The 12,175-nt window shown below is 42.4% G+C and overlaps 1 protein-coding gene across 1 annotated transcript in view; it reads left to right on the top strand.

Moving 5' to 3' along the window:
* DTWD2 (DTW motif tRNA-uridine aminocarboxypropyltransferase 2) overlaps window positions 1-12,175 on the top strand; it is a 191,449-nt gene that overhangs the window by 47,535 nt on the left and 131,739 nt on the right. The gene's annotated exons all lie outside the window — the stretch shown is intronic.

The raw sequence follows: 12,175 nt of genomic DNA, 5'->3' as shown, positions 1-12,175 counted from the left end.
CCCCATTTAACAACACCTTACCATTAACTTAGTAAATTTTAGTCATTTAGAAAGTATCCATATTTATTCTTCTGATAAAATGCGCGTTAGAATAAGCAGAATTCCATAGCAGAAAAATCTACTTTTCCCAGGTAACGTCTATCAAAATGTTAACTTTCCTCTTCAAATATAGCTCAAAATGAAATGTATTATATAGACTTTTAACAATAAGCTTGTGGTTTAAGAGATGGGATGCAGCGTGGCCTGGCTGATGGACCACAGAACTGGGAGTCAGGGAGCTTCATTCTGTCACTGGACTTTCAAAGCCACTTTGGTCCTGATCCTGTTCTCATTGAAGTCAGTGGCATAGCTTCCATTGACTTCACTGATGTAAATGAGCCTTTAATCTTTGACTTGCTTTCCTCCTTTTTTTTTTTTTTTTTTAGGAAAAAGTATTAGAATAACAATAATAGAATTATATAACCTTAGAAATATAGGGCTGGCAGGGACCTTGAGAATTCAAAAGTCCAGTCCCCTGTGCTGACGCAGGATCAAGTAAACCTAGGCCATCCCTGATAGGTGTTTGTCCAACCTGTTCTTAAAAACCTCTGATGATGGGGATTCCGAGAACTACCTTGGAAGCCTATTCCAGAGCTGAAGTCACCTTATAGTTAGAAAGTTTTTCCTAATATCAAACCTAAATCTCCTGTAGCAAGGTTTCAGTTGGTCCGCCGAGCAGCTGGGGGGCGATGGGGAGCTACTGCTTCGCTGAAAGGCCTTGGTCACACCTCTCCGTCGACGGGGAATTAGCGGAGGGAGGTGTGCCACCGCAGTTGGCGTGACACAGGAGTACCGGCCACAGTCTGTGGCACACCCCTCAGGCCGGGGAGCACCTGCAAGAGTCCTTAGGAATTTATCAGGGTTCTGCCCCCCGAGGTGGGGTGGCAGGGGTAGGGGAACACAGGCCCACCCTAATGCACTGTGTTCCAGCCCAGGGCCCTGACAGTGGCAGGAGGAGAGGGACCAGTCAGTGGGGATCCATCTGCAACACGCTGATCAAACACTTAACTCACCGCACTGTCCAATTCCGCCCCTGGGCTACTTCCTACCAGGTCTCTCGAGTGGGTCCCTGTGGTTTCTCCAACTTGTCAGGGTATTCAGCCGCTGGCAGCCCCGGTAGCTCCAGCTCACCCACAGCGTCGGCTCACTCGGACTCAGGTCACTGCCCAGCTCCTCCAGTTTCTCGGGGTACTTTGCAGCTGGCAGTCCTGGTAGCCCAAGTCCTTCCTCTGGGTCAGGTTTCCCCTGGTCCAGGGCGTCTCCTGGTTCGGCAGCAGGGTTTACAGGGAATAGCCAGCAGTCTGTGTCTGTATCCCTCCCTGGTCCTTTTTCTACTGGGCTAAGGGCCCCGCCTTTTGTACTTCCTGTTCCACCCCTCCTCTTCTGGGGGTGGAGTAAGCTTGGCCTGGCTCTGCCCACTCAGGCTGAGAGGGTAGCTCTTTACCCTCTGCTTTGGAGGGAAGCCAAACCGGCTCCCTACACTCCTTTGTGGTAGATAAAGCCCATTACTACTTGTCCTGCCTTCAGTGGGCACAGAGAACAATTGATCAGTCCTCCTTATGACAGCCCTTAACTTATGGGAAGATTATAGGTCCCCTCTGTCTTCTCAAGACTAAACATGCCCAGTTATTTAACTTTTCCGCAGGGATCAGGTTTTCCAAACTTTTTATCATTTTTGTTGCTCTCTTCTGGACTCTTCCAGTGTATCTACATCTTTCCTAAAGTGTGGCACCCAAAACTGGGCACAGTACTTCAGCTAAGGCCTCACCTGTGCTGAGTAGAGCAGGACAGTTCTCACATGTCTTTCTGTGGTGGGGTACAAACCCCAAACTGGAGAGCAAGAGTTAAGGAACAGTTCTGGGCTAAGACAGCCCCGGCCAGACACACTGGCAAAGCCTGCAAAAGCTGTAGTCAGGGCTTTAAAAAAGGAGATCAGAACATCTCAGAGGGAGGCAATGAAAGTGAGCAAACAGCTGCTCTGAACTCCTAAGGGAAAAATAGTGCCCAGGAGCTCATTTTCTGAGCCCTGACAACACAGACCTGTGCAAACCTACAAAGGAGAGGCAGGTGACTGAGAATGCAGGTCAAAGACTTGATTGAAGTGATTTACTTCAGGAAGCTAAAGGAGACTGGGGTAGGAAATGGTCTGGGATGCATGGAGGCGGCTGCTTAGCACCCCCCAGGTGTTGACTGGAGCTGACCACCATTGGACCCTAGACTGAGCCCTGTGGAGAGGGCGGGCTCAGGCTCCGCTACTCACTTCAAGAGGATGTTACAACAACAAGAGATGCTGGTTGAAAAAGACTCCGACTGTTCAAGGGCCCAGTCCCCCAAGTCCTTGTGTTAAAGGGGAGGACTTGAAACTCGGGGAGTGGAGCACTGAAGGACAGAACTGTGTTTCAATGGGGAGATCATCTGCTAATCTCCACCTGACCGTGAGGCAGCAGTGTTGGTGGTTGTACACCTTCTATACTTACATGTAACACTCCTGTTAATACACCCCAGAATATTAGCCTTTTTTTTTTTTTTGCAACTCATCACATTGACTCATATTCAGTTTGTGATCCACTATAACCCTCAAATCCTTTTGAGCCAGTTATTCCCCATTTTGTAGCTGTGCATTTGATTATTCCTTCTTAAGTGAAGTACTTTGCACTTGTCTTTACTGAATTTCACCTCTTTGAATACAGACCAATTCTCCAATTTGTCAAGGTTGTTTTGAATTCTAATCCCGTCCTCCAGAGTGCTTGCTGCTCCTTCCAGCTTCATGTAATCTGCAGATTTTTATCAGCGTACTCTCCACACCGTTATCCAAGTCATTAATAAAAATATTTAATAGTACCAGGCCTAGGACTGACCCCTGTGGGACCTCACTAAATACAATGTCCCAGTTTGACAGCAAACCACAGATAAGCATTCCTTGAGTGTGGGCTTTCAACCAGTTGTGCACCCAGTTTGTTCTTGATGAAACTGCTATGTTTCTTAGTTGGCTTCTGAGAATGTCATGTGGCACTATGTCAAAAGCCTTACTAAAATCAGGTATATCACATCTGCCGTTTTCCCCCATTCCACTAGGCCAGTAACCCTGTCAAAAAAAGAAATTAGGTTGGTGTGGCATGATTTGTTCTTGATAAATCCATGCTTTCTATTCCTTATAACCCTATTATCCTCTCGGTGCTTACAAATTGAATGTTCAATAATTTGTTAATGATGCAGTCCTTTGTAAAAAGGCATTGATAATTATGTATGGAAGGTGCTGTGTAAGAGAAAAATATTTTTATGAAGCCATTTGTCTGGTAGGAAAAAAATATAATCTACATGCAAGTAACCTGTATATTGAAAATACTGGATTCTCTTGACTGTATGAGGCTAACCTCAGAATAGTTGAGCTGTTACATAGAACCCTAATATTCTAGAAATTGTTGATTTCTTATATAAAGGTAGTAACCTTTACTTATGAACGTCCACTTCCTTTGCCTTGCACTTTTTTGTAACAGCGGTTTTAAAGGATATACAGGTTCAGAAAAGGGCAACTAAAATGATTCGGGGTTTGGAACTGGTTCCATATGAGGAGAAATTAAAGAGACTGAGACTTTTCATCTCAGAAAAGAGGAGACTAAGGGGGGATATGATAGAGGTATATAAAATCATAAGTGTTGTGGAGAATAAGGAAAAGTTATTTACTTGTTCCCATAAGAACTAGGAGCCACCAAATGAAATGAATGGGCAGCAGGTTTAAAACAAATAAAAGGAAGTTCTTCTTCATTCAGCGCACAGTCAACCTGTGGAACACCTTGCCTGAGGAGGTTGTGAAGGCTAGGACTATAACAGGGTTTAAAAGAGAACTCGATATATTTATGGAGGTTAAGTCCATTAATGGCTATTAGCCAGGATGGGTAAGGAATGGTGTCCCTAGCCTCTTTTTGTCAGAGGGTGGAACTGGATGGCAGGAGGGAGATCCCTTGATCATTACCTGTTAGGTTCACTCTCTCTGGGGCACCTGGCATTGGCCACTGTCGGCAGACAGGATACTGGGCTGAATGGGCCTTTGGTCTGACCCAGTATAGCCATTCTTATGTTCTTATGATATATTCTTGATATCAAATTTGTTTTTTTTTAAACAGACTTTCACAGAGCTTGACATTAAAGCTCACAATGTTTCCATGAAGTTAAAATGTTTTACCTCCATATAGACCACTGCAAGCTTTCTCTAGACCATAACCAAGTTATTATAAATTTGTCAAACCAAGCCAAAATAATATGTAGGTCTGGGGGCACTAAATCCTCCACAAGCACTACGTGATTACCCAGATCTTTCTGTCTGGGAAATGGGACTTTAAAAATAAATAAATACAAATAAAAATCCTGCCAAACATGTTCTCTAAATGTTGTTAGAGGCTTACTAACCCTGAGGATACAGTCAATCAGGCATCAAATGGAAGGAAAAATAGTGGTAGTATTCTCAAGCTCCATGCACTGAAGACACCAGAACAAATTGATATTTCCAATAGTTTGAGAAGATATTCATATTATGATCATATCTCTTTTTTTGTATGTTTTGATCAGTGGTAAAATGGTTAACAATATTGACACTGAAAACATGATTCTAGGCTTTATAGTTAGCAATTGAGATTTCCCAGTGTTACTCTGACTCAGGAAGATATTGCTAGCAGTATTGGCTATGTTTAGTTGACAGTTTGAAGGTTTTCTTCAAAACTATATGGGCTACAGCGTTTTAATTAATTAATAAAACGTTTAGAGTCTGGGAGCAAAAGATAGCAGCCAACAACAAAAGTACTGACTTGCCAATGAATTGTGAGCCAGCACAGTTCGACCCCAGTGTCAGTCATCCTCTGACTAACCCTTTGTCCCCTCTTTCAAGAGTCCATATCTTTGCACTCTCTTATGACATTCAGATGAATACATGTTACTTCATTATTGTACATCATTTTTCTTCCTCACTCGTGTGGGAAGTGGATATGTTTACTCTTCGAAGCTGAGTGTTCCAGAAGTTTTCAAACAGAGCTTTGGAGTGGCTTCTGTTGATACTAAACATGAAAGCCTCTTGGGTGTGCGGGGTTTGTAGCAATTTTATTTGCAATTGGATTTGTTGGGTTCTGTTGCTGAAAAGAATCAATTTTTGTTATCCAAATACATTTTTAAAGGCCTAAAAGTTTTACTTTTTATTTTGTTATGCTGCGATATGTTGGTAATTATATAAAAAATGGTAAAGCTTAATAACAGGAATAGGGTTGCCAACTTTCTAATTACAGAAAACTGAACATCCTTGCACTGCCCCCTGCCCCCCCCTTCCCTGAAGCCCTGACCCTTCTCTGAGGGCCCCCTCACTCCATCCACACACCCCCGTCGCTCACTCTCCCTCACCCTCACTCAGTCGCTCATTTTCACTGGGCTGGGGCAGGCGGTTGGGGTGGGGTGGGAGGAGATGAGGGCGCTGGCTGGGGAGGTGGGCTCTGAGGTAAGGCTGGGGATGAGGGGTTTGGCATTCAAGAGGGGGCTCCAGGTGGGGCCAAGCCATTCAGAGTGTGGGAGGGAGCTCCAGGCTTAGGCAGGAGGTTGGGCTGTGGGAGAGGCTCTGGGCTGAGGGTGAGGGCTCCGGGGTGGGTCCAGAATTCAGGGATTTGGAGTATGGGAGGGAGCTCCTGACTGGGGCTGAGGCATTCGGAGTATGGAAGGGGCTGAGGGGTTCAGGCTTTTGGAGGCAGTTTGGGTGTGAGAGGGGGCTCAGGGCTGGGGCAGGGGGATGGGGCACAGGAGGGATGTCGTGTTGCTGGCTCCAGGTGGCGCTTACCTTAGGTGGCTCCTGGAAGCAGACAGCATGTCCGGCTCCTAGGCAGAGGGGCGGCCAGGGAGTTCTACCCACAGGTGCCGCCCCTGCAGTTCCCATTGGCCATGGTTCCCGGCCAATAGGAGCTCCAGAGCTGGCTCTCAGGGTGGGGGCAGCACATGGAGCCTCAATGGCCAACCCTGGACCTAGGAGCTAGAAATGCTGGCTGCTTCTGGGAGCCACACCAAGCCAGGGTAGGCAGGGAGGCTGCCTTAGCCTCACCATGCCACCAACTGGATTTCCAGCTGCCCAGTCAGCAGTGCTGACCGGAGCTGCCAGGGTCCTTTTTCGAGCGGATGTTCAAGTCGAAAATCGGGTGCCTGGCAACTCTAAACAGGAAGAGTAAATGGCTGAGAGGACTCTAATCAGTGACAGTGTAATTAATTCCACATCAACTGGACATGGATGACCTGGACAAAAGCTGTTTTGTATGTTTTGGACATTTAATAATCTGCATGCAAAAAAATTTGCGTTGACAGGTTTTTTGGATTCCAATCTGTTTCATAATGTTTCCTGAGAGACTGTGCACTTCTTCTGGAGACTTCCAGTGGCTCCCCAAAATATAACTGTGCTCCCCGTTTCCTGTGTCACTTCTGTCCCCTGCACAATAGTTCCCCAGTTATCTCTCTCCTCTCTTAATGGCCTCTCTCCCATGTCAGATGGCTCCACAGTAACACAGTTCCCTCAGGGAAACCCACTGTTTGCTTAAAACAGAGATTGAATAAGAAGGAAATCAAGCTTTTCCTAATTAGGCCATGTTAACGGTCTTTCCATGTTTATGGAAACTTTAATAATCTAAACATTTTTAATATCAGTGGGCTTGGCTCCAGAGCATATTGAGACACAAAAATGTTACAAAGGCATTGCATTGAAAGAAACTGTTTTTTAAAATATGTATTATCATTCACAAATAATTGTGCACATGTGCAGTAAGTATGTTTACTAAGAACCTTATGAAAAGTACTGAAGTAAATGTATAGTTGTTGTTTGAGATACTGACATTAAAATATTAAGTGCTTGTGAATATCTTTCTACACACAAACCGCACTCACTTTAAAAAACCTCAGTTCCATATTATGGAGTAGCAATACAGTGTACAAAATGTCATGTGTTAACTGAAAGGCATGTTGACTTATATGAGTACAAAGATAATTTGATAGCACATATCATTGAACTGATCGAAACTGAACTTTATGGGAGCACAAAATAAAGTAGTATATATTGTTCCCTGACTGAGGTTTGGTATGTGAAGTTTCCATCTGAGACAAGTGGCAAATTTGCTGAAAATCAGGTTTATTAGCAAATATGCTGACAGTCCCTCAATTAATTTAGCACTAGGGGGTGCTACTGTAACAAGCCATCTATCAAGTCATAACAAAGCATGCACTTTGAACACACAGGCTTTCTATGTAAACGTATACAAAGATGGCACATAATGAAAAATGTAGATTAGATGTCTGCTAATGGAAAAGCATACATTAGGAAATAGCTGCTGTGTGGATATTCCCCATATTATGCAGCATGGATAAAAGCGTTTTTACTTGTCTTTTCTGTTGTATAATTTATCAGCCTCTCTGATTTGTTTCAGTTCATGCCCTCAAAAAAAATTCATTTTCTGCTTTTCATTGTCATTCTCACTACATCAGTTTCAGTGATAATAATGCGATAAGGGAAATGTATGTCACACCCTACAGGGTGAGTGTAGACCTAATCTTAGAGGGGTAGAGGCATTCATTCCTCTAATTCAGGAGAAATACACAGCAGAGGCTACTGAAAGTCTAGTTAGTCAAACAGATGTTCACAACATTTATTCAGTACGATGGAAGCTCATAGGAAATGGAAAATAGCAAATTCTGTAATGTTAATTAGTCCATAAGGACCTATGACACAGAGGCCCACTGGTGGTTCACTACTCTGTAAGCAACTCTTGTCAGGCTTGACATACTCACTATACCTAATACACTGCTGTCATAATTTATACCCTGAAGGTGGCATGTAATAGATACTGGGAAAAGTAATAATATTTGATAATATGCTTGTGTGATGTTTGTACGGGGTGTGTACGAAGTTATGGTTATCTGCTAGAATCATGTTCTTAAAATTAAGCAGTCTGCCTTAGACAAAGGAATGGGTATGTACTTGTCTGACCAGGCTGGTTATCAGGCAGAGACAAAGAAGGTACTTTTCCATGCAAGGTAAAGCAATCCAACTAACGAGTGGGGAGATAGCCTCTTACATATAAAGACAGGAGTCTGAACCTAAAGTAATTGAATCAACTGATTGCATACAATGTTACTGTATTATAGAAATGTATAAGGTAAAGTCTTTTATGAAAGTCTGTGACCCACTGGTGATTAATAATAAAGTGAAATGTATGCATTAACATTGTGTGAGGAATTATGGATACTCACTGATATTATGCTTTAAAGTCCATGAACAAACACAGGAAGGAACAGGTTTTATCCTAGACACCTGTGAAGGCAGCTATCTACCTGTTGCCAATGTAAATTACACAAAGTGGAATCGAAACAATGGAGACCCTGTTTACTGACAAATCAGCAGAGAGATGGGAAGTCAGCAGGAAGGGAAGAACAGCAGGAAGCCTTCCTGGCTCTTGAAACAGACAGTTGAAAGTTGGGGTGATATAAGGTGGGCAAAAAGACAGTTGAGTGCTCCGTTACTTGGGGAGTTCAAGTGGATGGAGCTTTTGAAATCTCAGAACGTTGGACTCTTAAGCAAAGGCCTTGAAGTCTCTAGGAACTACATTTAGGTAAGAAACCTGCTGAGGCTAAGATTGTAACTTGTTTAAATTTAAGTTTTTTTTTTAGTTTTAGAAGCGTATTTTTCTTACTTGCTTGTCTTTATTCCTTGTACTTGAACTCACTTAAAACTGATAGCTTTTTGATTAAATCAGTTTTTTACTTTTAATCTAAACCAATCCATTACTGTGTTTGAATTGAAGTGACCGTTAACTCCACTTAAAGTAATAAGAGTCGCTTTTGTCTCTTTAAAGGAGCAACTAACTTTATTATTTCTCTGAGTATTCCAGGAGAGGGCTGGACACTCAAGACAGATAGTTTTAGGGAAATTCAGTACTGAGACTGTGATGGGGTTGTCCTGGGAGTAGTAACCAATGCTGGTGAAGACTTGGAGGCGGAGAGGGGGGCCGCTGTTGTATTGTATGCAGGCTGTTGTATCAGAGTGCACAACCAAAGCTTCACAGCACACAGATGCGCAGAGCACTGTTTCAGAGGAACAGCCGTGTTAGTCTGTATTCGCAAAAAGAAAAGGAGGACTTGTGGCACCTTAGAGACTAACCAATTTATTTGAGCATGAGCTCACGAAAGCTCATGCTCAAATAAATTGGTTAGTCTCTAAGGTGCCACAAGTCCTCCTTTTCTTTTTAGAGCACTGTTTGTTTGTCTGCTGGCTGTTGGTAGCTGGGCTGTGAGCCAGAGTTGGGCAGAGTATTTCAGACACCCAGGGTTACAGGCTCTTTCTATGCTGTGGGCCTGATTCTGTTTCAGTAGTATAAATTAGGACTAACTCCACTTAAATTAATGGAGTTACACAGATTAAAAATGGGTGAGGGCTGAGAAGAGAACTTTGTAAGTACAACCGTGCTTTTATAACCAGGTTGTACCATCTTCATTAGACCTGGATATAACAAACCAGGTCTATATCCAGACCTGATTTGTTATATCCCAGGGGGATGGGGGCAGGAGGGATAGCTCAGTGGTTTGAGCATTGGCCTGCTTAAACCCAGGGTTATGAGTTCAATCCCTTGAGGGGGCCATTTAAGGATCTGGGGCAAAAATAAAGGATGGTACTTGGTCCTGCTGTGAAGGCAGGGGACTGGACTCAACTTGGTGACCTTTCAAGGTCCCTTCCAGTTCTGTGAGATAGGTATATCTCCATATTAAAAATTAAACGCTGCTGAGTTGTGTCCACACAGGAGTTATTTTCACAATACAACCATATGTCATCTGTGTTTCTGCATCCACACCTAAATGCCTTTGTATCAATGCATTCTGGGAAAATCTGGGTAGCTGCTTCAGCAGAAAAAGAGAGTCTAGGGGCGTGCACAGAGTGGCACCAAGTGCATGTTGGGCAATGGACTTGAGGACATCCTGCTGAACAGAAAGCTGAGAGGAAGGAGGACCAGCCAACCTAATATGCAGCTATGGTTAGAGAAGGGCCTGCCTGACCAACATGCTCAGTTATAGGAAGACAGCCATGTAGCAGTCTGAGGCCTTGTCTACAATGCCACTTTACAGGATGACATGGTTAGCTACCATATTAATGATGTCGGGTATAACCATAACCTATTTAGACCCAGATGTGTTGCTTAATGGTTACAAAGTTAAAAATTATAGAGTAGACTGACGTTCTTCAGAATATAGGCATCCATTTGAGAAACTGAAATCTTCAGTTCTTGGGTTTGAAGATAACCTTCCTTGTATATGTCAATGTACTGTTAGAGCTGTGTGAATTTTTTTAGCAAATTAGTTTATTTGCCAAAAATGCATTTTTGGGTTGAATTTCGTGAATAATTTCGGCCAATAAATTGATAAATTCTGAAAAAATGAAAATATTTCATTTTGGCACCTTCAAAATTAAATGTGGGGAGTTTTTTGTTTGTTTTTGTTTTTTTGAAATAATGTTTTGTTTCAAAATTTAAATGTACTTAGCAGCAGCAACAAAAAGCTCATAACAGGATGAAAATGAAGCAACATTTTGCTGAGAAACCAAATAAGTGTCAGGTTTGATCAGATTTTTCGGTTTAACTATGAAGCTGAAAAATCAGGGTTTTTTTGCCTAGCTTTGTCTACTATTGCCCTTTTAAAGCACTGTTGCAGAAAATTGTCTCAATGAAACGATAGCCTCAGAAAACGGTTTCAAGTCTGTACTCCCTTGGTCAGCTTGATGAAGTAATTACTTCAAAACACAAGGCCTGAAATAAGTAAACCTGCATTGCTACATTATGTCGCAAAACCAAATACTTGTATTTGTGCTTGCACAACTGGTTGAAATACCCATGGACTCTTTGCTACTGATTCGGTGTTTTTGTCAATTGTTGACTTTTTTTCCTTAACTTGAATCATAGTATTTTCTATTTTACTATCCCCACTGGATTCTTAACATCTCTTATGAGATCTGTGATAAAAATAATCCATTGTATCTATGTTGCTTGTGCCTACTTCCAAGCTTCTGAGGCACAGATGAGGAACTATAACGCTGGTAAGGGAAAACTTCAATTTAATGTCTTAATCTTAATGGCTTGATCTTAATGGCTGAGCTTAAAAACCACTGCTACCACCCCTGGGAGGGCATGGATCAGTGTTTGTCGTGCTCCCTGCCAGTACCTTGCTCAAGCTGTGGAAGTTAATGATCCAACCAGCGGACCAAATTAGGTTATGAATCCTGGTCATGTGCCACTTGAGGCATGTTACGCATACGCTAAGAAGAAGACTACCACCCCTTATTCAGCAAGTTTAACTTCCACCCCTTATTCAGCAAGTTTAAGGCTCTGTTAACTCTCTGGCATCAGGCTTGTCAATAAGCCAGCTATCTCTCCAGGCTATAGACCCAAGATGCATGAAAACGTCAACAATATCAGGCTCATTAGTTCTTGGTTTCACTGCCAATTTTATTTTTCTGAGTCCAGGTCTCTGTAACCACTCTAGTGGTATATAAGCTAAACCCAATTGTTTTATTCTTTCTTATTATTTAAATTGGCTGTATTTTCCCAACTTTCATTATAATACGAACATAATCCAAAATTTTGGAAGTCTGTTCTTCTTTTGATTTGTACGGGCTTTATGTTGTTAATTCCCATTATTAATGGTAATTATCCACATAAAGCCTGTTCTTTTCAATGGGTTAATACAATCCAGAAGTCCATCCTTTACGTTCAGTATCCTTTTCTCTTTATTGCCTTTTTTCTGTCTACTGCTAATCTGGGTAGTGGAAGTGAGTTCCTTTAAAACAAACATATTTGTAAAATTGTCATGAACCAGTGCAGGCAAATCTACAGGCCTGTCCTTTATTGTAATGATTATGAATATTACTTGCCTATAAGAACAGTTATTTGCCCTGGAGAATTAGAGTAGAATTTTGGAGGCCCAATTAATACACATGCTAGGGTAATGGGCACTATACAAAGTCTAAAATAGGGTCTCCTTGCCTAAGTATTAACTATGTGATTAATCTACCATATCTAGCTGCAACTCTGCATTATATGTAATTTAGGCCCTTGCTTTTAGGTTCTCACATATGTGAAAATAT

Source organism: Caretta caretta, chromosome 5 (genome assembly GCF_965140235.1).
Source record: "Caretta caretta isolate rCarCar2 chromosome 5, rCarCar1.hap1, whole genome shotgun sequence".
Taxonomy (NCBI): domain Eukaryota; kingdom Metazoa; phylum Chordata; order Testudines; family Cheloniidae; genus Caretta; species Caretta caretta.
The sequence above is the reverse complement of the archived record's forward strand: the minus strand, read 5'-3'. Positions and strand labels throughout refer to the sequence as shown.